The sequence below is a fragment of the Lithobates pipiens genome, unplaced genomic scaffold, assembly GCF_037356315.1.
Source record: "Lithobates pipiens isolate NorthernLeopardFrog02 unplaced genomic scaffold, aLitPip1_a1.2 Scaffold_8, whole genome shotgun sequence".
In the NCBI taxonomy this organism is placed as follows: Eukaryota; Metazoa; Chordata; class Amphibia; order Anura; family Ranidae; genus Lithobates; species Lithobates pipiens.
In genome coordinates, this window is record NW_027507903.1 from 590,891,842 (window position 1) to 590,904,330 (window position 12,489).

The 12,489-nt window shown below is 46.1% G+C and overlaps 1 protein-coding gene across 1 annotated transcript in view; it reads left to right on the forward strand.

Annotated features, from left to right (window-relative positions):
- The first annotated feature begins 4,551 nt into the window (after positions 1–4,551).
- Positions 4,552–12,489, forward strand: part of LOC143962292 (uncharacterized) — a 214,771-nt gene continuing 206,833 nt past the window's right edge. The window contains exon 1 of the mRNA XM_077471595.1: positions 4,552–4,601. The gene's annotated coding sequence lies outside the window, so the exon portion shown is untranslated. The remainder of the gene's footprint in view (positions 4,602–12,489) is intronic.

A 12,489-nucleotide genomic window follows, 5' to 3' on the forward strand; every position in this document is an offset into this window, starting at 1 on the left:
TCTGTACACCTGCTGTGCCTATTATCAGGGGTTCCGACCATCCCTGTGCTGAGTTCCCGGATCTGTAAATCTGCTGTGCCCATTGTGAGGTGTTCCCACCATCTCTGTGATAAGTTCCTGGGTTTGTACACCTACTGGCTGCTGTGTCCATTATGAGGGGTTCCCACAATTCCTGTGCTGAGTTTCCGGGTCTGTACACCCGCTGTGCTCATTATGAGGGGTTCCCACCATCCCTGTGATGAGATCCTGGGTCTGTACACCTGATGTGCCCATTATGAGAGGTTCCCACATCTCTATGCCGAGTTCCTGAGTTTCCGGGTCTGTACATGTGTTGGCTGCTGTGCCAAATATTAGGGGTTCCCACCATCCCCGTGTTGAATTCCTGGGTCTCCTGTACATATTACACCCCTCCCTGTACACGTTATCCCCCCCTCCCTGTACACATTACCTCCTCACTATACATATTACCCCCTCCCTGCACATGTCACCCCCCTGTACATTTTACCACTTCCCCTCCTGTACATGTTACCCCCTTCCGCAAGTTCACTGAGTGCAGAATCACTGTACTGGACAGGCAACGGCTGCCCAGGTCCCCTTGGGGTATGGACAGGCCAGAAGGAGAAAGAGCTGCCCACTCTGTACTGGGATAGAGCCACAGGGGCCGGGACAATCAGTCGACTTGAGAAACTGGAAGGGACACCGTGGTTCTGCTTAGCAAGCATCAGCTTATATCCAACAGACGCCGCCAATCATAAACCACTTCACAACAGTGGGAGTGTTCGGGGGGCATTGCTCTGCATCCCGAAAACACTCTAAAGGCAGCCAATAAAGCTTCCCAGACACAATCACGTGGTTTCGTTTTCATCATGCTTCCCATAGACACCTATGTGTCCGGCATCCTTAACACACGTAAAGGCACATTTTTTTTCTTTTTTATGATCTATGATGACCATCTGGGGGGGCAGCGCTCCTGTGCCCCTTATTTACAGGCTGCCACTGAAAAGTAGTAATCACAGATCCTGAAAATCAGCATCTATCCCATTTGCACTGTCAAATGCTAAAATGTCATATTTAAATGGTAAATGAAAAAAATATTGCCACTCTGAATGATAAAGGGAAGCTTTTTGGATGAATCTCTAATGTTCCACTGTTATGTCCTGTACAAATGGTCGGACATTCCGACAACAAAATCTGTCAGATTTTTTCCGACAGATTTTGGCCCAAACTGGTCTTGCATACACACAAAGTTGTAGGAAAATCCGATCGTTCAGAACGAGGTGACGTAGAACACGCACAACAGGACTATAAAGAGGGCAGTAGCCAATATCTTTTGTCTTGTAATTTATTCTGAACATGCGTGGCACTTTGTCCATCGGAATTGTCTACACACGATCTAAACAATCGGATTTTGTTGTTGGAAAATTTTAGATCCTGCTCTCAAACTTTGAGAGTCAGAAATTCCGATGGAAAAAGTTCGATGGAGCCCACACACGATCGGATTTTCCGACAACAAGAGCCAATCGCACATTTTCCTGTCAGAAAGTCCGACCGTGTGTACAGGGCATAAGAATGTTGCTCTGTCCTTGGTGTCCAGTATGTCATTAACTGTGTTGCCTCCATCCCTGTAAACCCCAATTAATATACATATCAAAATAATATATGGATGAATGTATTTTAACCACTTGGCGCCCACACTATGTCTATTGATGTCATGGGGTTTCGTTGGTTATATCTAAATGATGCCTGAGGCCACAGACATCATTCAGATATTGCCATTTTCAGCCAGCGATTCCCTGCACCATAAGAATGATCATAGCGGCTGTTCCGCCGCTTGATCGTTCTTACGGGCGGCGGGAGGGGACGCCCCCCCCCCTCCCGCCGGTGCTTCTACCGACTCACCGTTTCCATCGGTGAGTCGGTCACAGGATCCGCCGGCCCCAGCAAGTAACCATAGAGATTTCCGGCAGACTAGATCGTCCCCGGAGTCTCTTTGATCGTTCGGAGGCCCGGCGCGATGTTATGACATCACGCCCGGCCTCTGTATTCAAATTAACAGCGCCAATCTGGCTAGGAAGTCAGGATCGTTTTTTTTTTTTGTTTTTTTTTTTATTCTTCCCAGCCTAGAGGTGAGATATGGGGTCTTATTGACCCCCATACCTCACTGTAAATATGTCCGATCATGCCATATTCCTATTACAAGGGATGTTTACATTCCTTGTAATAGGAATAAAAAAAAAAATGACTAGTGTAAAACTAAAAATAAAATAATAAATTTAAAGCGCCCCTGTCCCGTGAGCTCGCACACAGAAGCGAACGCATACGCAAGTCCCGCCCACATATGAAAACGGTGTTCAAACCACACATGTGAGGTATCGCCGTGAACGTTAGAGCGAGAGCAATAATTCTAGCCCTAGACCTCCTCTGTAACCAGTAAAAAAAAATTTAAAGCGTCACCTATTGGGATTTTTAAATACCAAAGTTTGGTGCCATTCCACGAGCGCGTGCAATTTTGAAGCGTGACATGTTGGGTATCTATTTACTCGGCGTATCCTCCTCTTTCACACTATGCAAAAAAATTGGGCTAACTTTACTGTTTTTTTTTTTTTTATTTTTTTTTTTATTTTTTTTAAGCATGAAACAGTTTTTTTTCTGAAAAAAAACGTGTTCGAAAAATTGATGTGCAAATACCATGCGAGATAAAAAGTTGCAACAAGCGCCATTGTATTCTCTAGGGTCTTTGCTAAAAAAAAAAAACATATATAATGATTGGATGTTCTATGTAATTTTCTAGCAAACAAATTAGGAATTTTACATATAGGAGAGAAATGTCAGAATTGGCCTGGATGCGAAGTGGTTAAGTATGTTAAACAGCTTCTGTGGGGAAAAAATCTTTATTTATTAAACCCTTTATGCCTTTTTCTGACACTTATTGCTTACAACATAAAATCTGTATTTTTAGCTAGAAAATTACTTAGAACCCCAAAACACATTAATATATATTTATTAAAATAGTGAGCGCTGAAATATTTTATGTCACACTGCATTTGCGTAGCGGTCTTTCAAACGCAATTCTTTTTGGAAGAAATACATGAATTAAAGAAAAACAAAACCATAAAGTTAGCCCAATTTTTTCTAAAATGTGAAAGATGATGTTAGGTCAAGTAAATAGATACCGAACATGTCATGCTTTAAAATTGTGCACACTTGTGGAATGGCAACAAACTATGGTATTTAAAAAACTCCACAGGCAGCGTTTTAAAATGTCTACAGGTTACCAATTTAGAGTTACAGAGGAGGTCTTGTGTTAGAATTACTGCTCTCGCTCTAACGATTGTGGCAATACCTCACATGTGCGGTTTAAACGCTGTTTACATTTGCAGGTGTGGCTTACGTATGCGTTCACTTCTGTGCGCGAGCATGGAGGAATGGAGCGATTTCAATTTTATATTTTATTATTTCATTATTATTATTTTTTTTTTTTTTTTTTTTTTTTACACGGCCTCTATTTTTTTTCTGATCACTTTTTTTTGCTGTCATAAAGAATGTAAACATCCCTTGTGACAGTAATATGCCGTGACAGGTACTGTTTATGGAGAGATCTGGGGTCTACAAGACCCCAAATCACTCCTTTCCACTTAAAGGCATTAAAAACGAAAAGTTTGGCAGTTTTGAATGCTGTCTTTTTTAAATTTGCAGATTTTAAGTTTTAAGTAAACAGGAAGTGATGTCATAACATCACTTTCAGGTTACTAGATCCAAGACCCGATCTAAGCTGATTCCGGCTTCATTGGGGTCCCCAGGCTGGGCAGTGAATGTGCTCTGGCCTCCCAGTGAGAGCCCGGGCGAGCCACAGAAGCCAGCAGGAAGGGGAGAGTCCCCATCCGCTGCTTGGGATAACAGCCGAGCACCTGCTAGCCGAATCGGTTGTTATCCCAAGAAAAATGACCGTCAGCTCTTAAAAAAAAAAAAAAAAAAACCCACACACCACACAGTACTTGGTTGATGCATATAGCTGCATGCATCGCCCTGGTACAACCACTTCAAAACCAAGGCCGCGTACTGTCAGCGGGAAGGGGTTAAAGTCCAGCTGTTGTAAAATGTACCCTTACAGTGGGGTCCCTCCACCCCACTATTAATGCTGATTTGGCATAGTGGAGAGATTTATGGAAAAAATAAAAGTACCAAGTATACTATAACATAAAACTGTAAAGTCACAAATGACTACAAGTATCTGTATACCCTCTACACCTTCCTCTGTCATTGATATTACAAACACAGTGTCATCTTATATAAATGGTAAGTGTAAGTATTTTACATTTACATGCCTTCCTATTGTCTTCCCTCCAAACCTTCATATGTTAATGGAGTCATCACACCTGGAGCAGTAACCTAAACACAAAAAAACGCAAGTAGACCTTTAAGCAACTGCAAACACACCTTACCTTGTTCTGAATAGATCCTTTTAGCCAATCCAAAGTAGTCTCATATTAGTGAATGGGGGTGGAATGATTATATGGTGAAGCAGAGCTCAGGCAGATAGAAAGATTACAAGCAGGTGAAGAAAACAAGGAGCAGCTGAAGGATCCCAATACTACAGCATAGTAAGTAAGATATAGTACTTTCCATTTACATGTTTTTTGGGTTCTCATACATGTTATCAGGTTCAATAGCCACTTTCATTTGTAATTGTGTGCTTTATTTTTTTTGTCATGCTGTATTGCATTATTATATATATATATAATACTGTACTGTATTACCCAAGTGATCAAGTGTCACCTTTCATATCTAAATGAAAGTCATGTTACTCAAAATATATATCTTTTATGATACTGAAAATTATAGTGCATTTTACAATTTGCTAAATAATTTTATTGCTAGCACTTATTTTTCAGTGTACAAGTATATTGTATACATAGGGGTAAAAAAAATGAAATTCCATATCCGCCACCTAGAGAGCTTCACTTTTCCTAGTGACCATTGTCAAAGTAATAGAAAATGATGGGCAATCCAAAAATATATGGTTTAATATTGGTACAAGAGGTGAGGGCAGGGCTGGTGCAAGGATTTTTAACACCCTAGGCCAGTGATGGCAAACCTTGGCACCCCAGATGTTTTGGAACTACATTTCCCATGATGCTCATGCACTCTGCAGTGTAGTTGAGCATCATGGGAAATGTAGTTCCAAAACATCTGGGGTGCCAAGATTCGCCATCACTGCCCTAGGCGAAACCTCATTTTGCCGCCCCTTTGGACCCACCCCTGACTCCACCCCTTTTTCCCTGCCCATGTATACCCCACCTTTTTATTGATTGCTACCATTTTGGGGGTGGAGTCAGTCACTGAGCCTGGGGGGGGGGAGGGGCATCGGTACGGCACCCCGGATTGATGTGTGCTCTAGGCCGGCGCCTACCTTGTCTATAGGTAGCACTGGCCCTGTACAGGGGATATGTACACAGATAATTTAAGGCACTGATAATCAGTGCAGGCCCATCAGTACCACCTATCAGTGCCCATGGGCACTGAGTGATACCTATATGCAGTGTCACCTCCATCAGTGAAGCCTATCGGTGGGAACCCGTCATAATGGGCACAACGGGAGTGTACAGACCTGAGAACTCAGCACAGGGATAGTGGGACCCCTCATAATGGGCACAGCGGGTGTACAGACCCGGGAACTCAGCAGAGGGATGGTGGGAACCCCTCATAATGGGCACAGCGGGTGAACACTCAGACCCGGGAACTCAGCAGAGGGATGGTGGGAACCCCTCATAATGGGCACAGCAGGTGTACAGACCTGGGAACTCAGCACAGGAATGGTGAGAACCTCTCATAATGGGCACAGCGGGTGTACAGACCCGAGAACTCAGCACAGGGATGGTGGGAACCCCTCATAATGGGCACAGCAGGTGTACACACCCCTGGGAACTCAGCACAGGGATGGTGGGAACCCCTCATAATGGGCACAGCCGGTGTACACACCCGGGAACTCAGCACAGGGATGGTGGGATCCCTCATAATTGGCACAGCGGGTGTACAGACCTGGGAACTCAGCATAGGGATGGTGGGATCCCGCATAATGGGCACAGCAGGTGTAAAGACCGCAGAAATCAGCACAGGGATGGTGGGAACCCCTCATAATGGGCACAGCAGGTGTACACACCCGGGAACTCAGCACAGGGATGATGGGACCCCTCATAATGGGCACAGCGGGTGTACAGACCTGAGAACTCAGCACAGGGATGGTGGGACCCCTCATAATGGCCACAGCGGGTGTACAGGCCCGGGAACTCAGCACAGGGATGGTGGGAACCCCTGATAAGGGCACATCAGGTTTACACACCCGGGAACTCAGCACAGAGATGGTGGGACCCCTCATAATGGGCACAGCAGGTGTACACACCCGGGAACTCAGCACAGGGATGGTGGGACCCCTCATAATGGGCACAGCGGGTGTACAGATCTGAGAACTCAGCACAGGGATGGTGGGACCCCTCATAATGGGCACAGCAGGTGTAAAGACCCCAGAAATCAGCAGAGGGATGGTGGGAACCCCTCATAATGGGCACAGCAGGTGTGCAGACCTCTGGGGGGGCAGCATTTATTAGAAATGATTGGCTATATTTTCTTCCTGCAGCTGCTGACTGCTGGTGGAAGGGAGAGGAGAAAAAGCCCTTGTACACACGGTCAGAGAATCCGTCGTAATGTGTCCTATCGGACCGTGTCGTCAGATAATCCGACTGTGTGTGGTATGCATCGGACTGATTCCGTCCGACCCAATTTTCCAACATGTTGGAAATATTTCCCGACCAACTGGGCCGATAGGACATACTCCGATGACGTGTAGAGAATTTTGATCGGACCAAGTGCCACGCATGCTCAGATCAAATTCCTACATCAAAGCTATTGGCTACTAGCCTGAATGTAGTCCCATCGTAACGAAATTACATCATCATGTTCTTAAAGATCGGATTTTTCGACAACTTTGTCCGACCGTGTGTATGCAACAGTTTCGGACAAAATCCGATGGATTTGGTTGTGGAAATCTCCGACCGTGTGTACAGGGGCAAAGACAATTTCAGATGCTGCAAGTGAAGGAAAATACAGCCCAGTTCTAGTAAATGCTGCACTAGTATCAGCAGTAACCTGGAGAATCCCTATGGACTAGTGGGCAGCAGCCTGGTCACCAGCAGAAGAAAGAAAAAACAGAGCCGACACACTGACTGCCCTGCACAGTACCGATATCAGTAAAAGCATTGTGTAGCTGGACACTGATCACTCACCCACATCCTCTGTTTCCAACCTGCTGTGCTGTGATCAGGGGAGGGGGGACATTCCCGGGAGCTCGGGGGTTATCGGGAAGAGCTGAACTGAACGCTGATATCATATCATCCTTTCCTGAAAGTTGCAGACATCAAAGGAACTATTTACTGTGCCATGTAATGGGCGGGCTGAGTGTGTACAGAGCAGTCAGTGGGGTGGATGTAATGCAAATGTAAAGGCTCGGGGATCAGTGGTGTGTATAGGGCGGCATCTACAAACACCAGTCTCTGTATTTTCCTCCACTGGTGTTTCCTTATACATGGGATCTGCGGCTCTCCCCACCCCCAGCTAGGAGTGTTTGTCAGTGCCCAGGATGAATGTCAGGAGCTGGGCGGAAGACACTTACAGGCTGCTTTGTGTATTGTTCCTAGGAAGAGAGTGCAGATCTCTCCTATACACATGTACTGCAGAGCAGCTCCACCAAAATTCTTCTGCTTTCTCGAGTTACTGAGCTGCGCCCGTCTCCTCACTCCTCCCCTCCTCCTCACGCTTGTCTGTCCTGTTATACTGACGCCCAGCTCTACACACAAGACTGTTATCTCCACACCAGAGAGCTGTGTATACACAGCAGCCAGCGTTGTGCCCTAGGTGGCAGTGCGCCCTAGGCGGCTGCCTAATCCGCCTAGTGGTAGCACCGGCCCTGGGTGAGCGGAAAACATCCAATGGGGATGGCTGACAGCGACAGTGAAAGTGACAACTCTAAAGATGCCCATATTATGAAGAATGAGGCTACTTTCACACTGGGGCATAGCGGGCGCTGGCGGTAAAGCGGTGCTATATTTAGCGGTGCTTTACCGTCATTTTAGCGGCACTATACACCCGCTAGCAGGGCAGTTTTAACCCCCTGCTAGTGGCCGAAAAAGGGTTAAAACCACCCACAGCGGTGCTTTGCAGGCGGGTTTGCAGCGCTGCCCCATTGTTTTCTATGGGAAGGGGTGCTTTAGGACTGGTAAATACACCGCTCCTACAGCACTCCAAAGATGTGGCTTGCAGGACTTTTTTGACTGTCCTGCAAGCGCACCGCACCAGTGTGAAAGTCCTCGGGTCTTTCACACTGGAGAGACAGAAGCGGCTGTTTCAGGGGGCTTTGCAGGCGCTATTTTTAGCGCTGTAGTACCTGCAAAGCGCCCCAGTGTGAAAGGGGCCTGACTCTGACAAAGTTCAATCTACTATGGGACTCTTGGCTAGCACATCCATACTCCTGTAATGTATGATAACTACCTACTCCACTAGTCGTATGCCCTCAACACCATAGTTGTAACATATACTGTCTAACCGCCTTTTAACCTGTTCCAGGTAATATACAGTTTGAGTCGATATAGTGCACAATGCAAGTATCTGTTCAAATTGATTTCCTTTAGTGCTGTATTGTTATTCTTTTGTCCCTATTGGGGTTTTCAGGCCCCTGTATACCATTTTTCTATGCTGTTAATTTTCTCATATTCTGAAAATCTTTAAAAAGAATGTTGAAACGTAAAGATGGCCATACACTATCAGGCTTCATGCACATTGGACGTTTTTTGAAGTTTTTACAGCAGCTGCTTTTGGCTGTAGATGTTTTTTTCTACAGTCATTAAACTCTCCATCATGTTATCCTATGTGTCCATGCACACATAGGCTGTTATCAGCAGTTTTTGAGCTTTAAAAAGAAAAACAAAAAAAAAAAGTGGGTTCTGAGAGACGTTTTTCAGCTTTAAAAACGCTCCAACGCTAATAAACATCGATAAATGCTCAAAAACATTGCTCACCAGCATTTTTTAACATTTTTGATCCATAAAATAAAAATAATAATTCTTAAAAAAAAAAAAAACGCTAACGTGGAAAAACGCAAAAAATGCTATTGCAAAAATGTTGAAAAACTCACTGCAAAGCTACTGAAATTTTTATAACGTTGTTGTAATGTCCAGTGTACATGAGGCCTTAGAGTTGTATTCCATTTTTCTCCCTTCGTTTTTCAGGACAGCACCTGGAGAGAGTGCAGCTCCACCCACTTTCCCAGGAAACACTGCAGATCACTTTAAAGACCGGACACCTCCACCATGGCCTCAGTTGTAGTGTTTCCTCCGGCCATGGTGGAAGCGCTGCAGGGAACCAAGGGGTGCTGCGCTCTCTCCAGGTGGGGAGAGTTGGAGGCATACCATTGTTGTTTCTTCTTTTTGGTACAGACCTGGCCCAGCTTCCTCCCTTCACGTGCGAGGGTCGCTCCGGTGTCCGCTCTCCTTCATACCCAGGGGGGTCAGGCCGTGGAGGTCCCCCCTCTTCTAGACCGGCGGCTGGGTCTGAGATGCTGCTGGGATTCATATCTCGCGCCGTTCGTTCAGGCTCATGTCTTCCGGGTCCAGATGACGAGCGCGTCATTCCGGCCGGGAGCGGGACTTTCGGCGGTGCGACGCGGCTTCCGGTTCCGGCCGCTGGAACGCAGGGAGAGGGGGCGGTCTCTTCAGCTGACATCACTTCCCGGGATTGGCGTGGAATTTAAACTGATAAAAGCTCCCAGACGCCATTGATCCTCGCTGAACGATGGAGGAGGATCAATCGGCGGTGGCAGGAGCAGGAGCCACGATTGTCAGCCAGGCTCAGGTAAGCAGGGGCAGTGGTCTCTGTCATTACTGTTTGAGCCATGTCGTTTCCTCCCTTCCTTGCATTGGGAAGCCTGCAGCATTCTTTTCCTATGATGCTATTTAGGAATAATGCTTTTCAATAGTTGTTTATTGAGTCTGTGGGGGGGATTCACTGGCTGAAGAGCAAATAGAATTTGAAAATTGTTAATCTGTTCTATTTGGCAGCATGTCTTTTTTTTTTTTTTCTCTTTGTTCATGTGTATTGTAACTGAGGTTTTGTTTTTTTTTCCTTTGGTATATTTCAGAAGGCGAAAGAAAAGACCAAACATGTCTCCCCTCCTAGCAAGAGGAGGTGTCCATCATGTAAAAACGTACTTAGAGATTCTTGGACCAAGGTGTTATGCAGGTCCTGCATAAGCGACTTGGTCAAAGAAGAAGCAGCTTCCACTACCCCTGCGTCTCAGCAGGGAGAGCTGCTAAGTTCTTTCAGGAATTATCAGATACTTTTGAATCTTTCCGGTCTTATTTAGACAGACGCCCAGCTGCAGGTAGTAGCTCAGCGCCCCGTTCTCACTCCCCAGCATCTGCATCCAGGGGGGGGCAGTGACTCGGAGGATGAGGAACATAGTAGGTCCTCTACTTCTGAGGAGGAGGCAGAGGAGGTAAAGGAGGCTTCTGCTTCATCATCCCGGTATAAATTATCCCTAAAGGAGGTGGATGACCTGCTTAAAAATATCCACACTACTCTGAATATCACAGAGGATAAAGCCCAACTGTCACTACATGACAAAATGTTTCAGGGTTTGGGCGAGGTGAAACACAGAGTGTTCCCGGTGCATACGTTTCTATCCGAAACTATCAAAAAGGAATGGAGAGACCCTGAGAGGGCTCCTTTCTTTTCCAGGTCCCTCAAACGCAGGTTTCCCTTTGAAGAGGATAGCTCTCAGGTATGGAACAAGAAACCTAAGCTTGACGCTGCCTTTTTTCAGGTCTCAAGGAATACGGATCTTGCATTTGAGGACATGGGTATCCTCAAGGATTCCATGGACAAAAGGGCTGATTCTCTCCTAAGGAAGACTTGGGACTCAACATTGGCAAACCTTAAGCCAGTGATGGCTTCAACAGTAGTAGCCAGAAATCTGGAGCACTGGCTGGAACAGTTAAAAGACCATATCGAGGCAGGAACGCCTTGAAAGGACCTGCTCGATACCTTGCATGTCCTCTTAAAAGCAGTGGGGTATATGGCACATGCCTCGGCAGAATCAATTAAGATGTCAGCCAGGTCCTCAGCCCTGATAATCTCAGCCCGTAGGGCCTTATGGGTGAAGACATGGACAGGGGATACTGCCTCAAAAACCAAATTATGCGGTCTTCCGTTCGAGGGAGATTTGGTGTTCGGCCCTGACCTTGAAGCCATTCTGGACAGAACGGCCGACAAGAAGGGCTTTCCTGTTAAAAAGAAGGTGATCCCCCAGAGCACTAAAATTTTTCCTGCTTTTCTAAAAACCTCAGAAACCAAAGAGACAGGATATAGAAGGCCCTGGAAGCCGCAGAAGGGAAGGGGCAAGTTGGGAGTGTTATTCCGCCCCCCCCTACCCCGAACCCAAAGAGCCAGTGACGGTCTTCCAACTGTGGGAGCAAGGTTACAGGCCTTTTTTCCGCAGTGGAAGTCAGTGACAAACAGTCTGTTTATCCTCAAAACAATTAAAAGAGGGTTACAGGCTGGAATTCGGTCGGTTTTATGTAACCCAGGCTCCTCGAGACCCAGAAAAATCAGTAGCCATGATCTCTATTTTGCAAGAACTGATGCAGCAAAGGGTGATCATGTACGTTCCCCCCGAGGAGGTAGGGCTAGGCTGTTACTCACACATCTTCCTTGTAAAGAAACCATCGGGCAAATTCAGATTGATTCTGAATCTGAAGATTTTAAACAAATCGATCAGATACAAGAGATTCAAGATGGATACAATTTTCTCGGTGAAGAGTCTTCTGATGCCAAACTGTTTTATGACATCCATAGACCTAAGAGATGCATATCTCCATGTGCCTATGGCCACAGGTTCACAGAAATATCTGAGGTTTGCGGTCAGGATGGGAGGCTCGGTGCTACATCTCCAGTTCAGAGCTCTCCCGTTCGGTCTATCCTCATCTCCGAGGATATTTACAAAGATCGTAGCAGAGGCCCTAACAGCCCCGCAGAGTAGAAGGTATATCAATCGTTCCATAATTGGACGACCTTTTAATTTTTGCCAATACAAAACATCTTTTGGAGAGGGACCTGGGAAGGACAGTAAGACACTTAGAGGGTCTCGGATGGCTGATAAACAGGGAGAAATCAAGCATGATTGCATCTCAGTCGATAAAGTTCCTGGGATACACCATCGACTCCAGACAGGAAAAGATTTTTCTCCCAGTAGAGAAAATAGAAAAGGTTCAGAGTGCCGTGAAGAGGACCCAGACAAACCTGCCTATTTCTATCAGGGCAGCCATGTCAGTTTTGGGCCTCCTCACAGCATCCATCCCTGCAGTACAATGGGCACGCCTCCATGCAAGGGATCTCCAACAGGCAATATTGAAAATTGGTCCTACGGGGAGTCCCTGGAGAAGC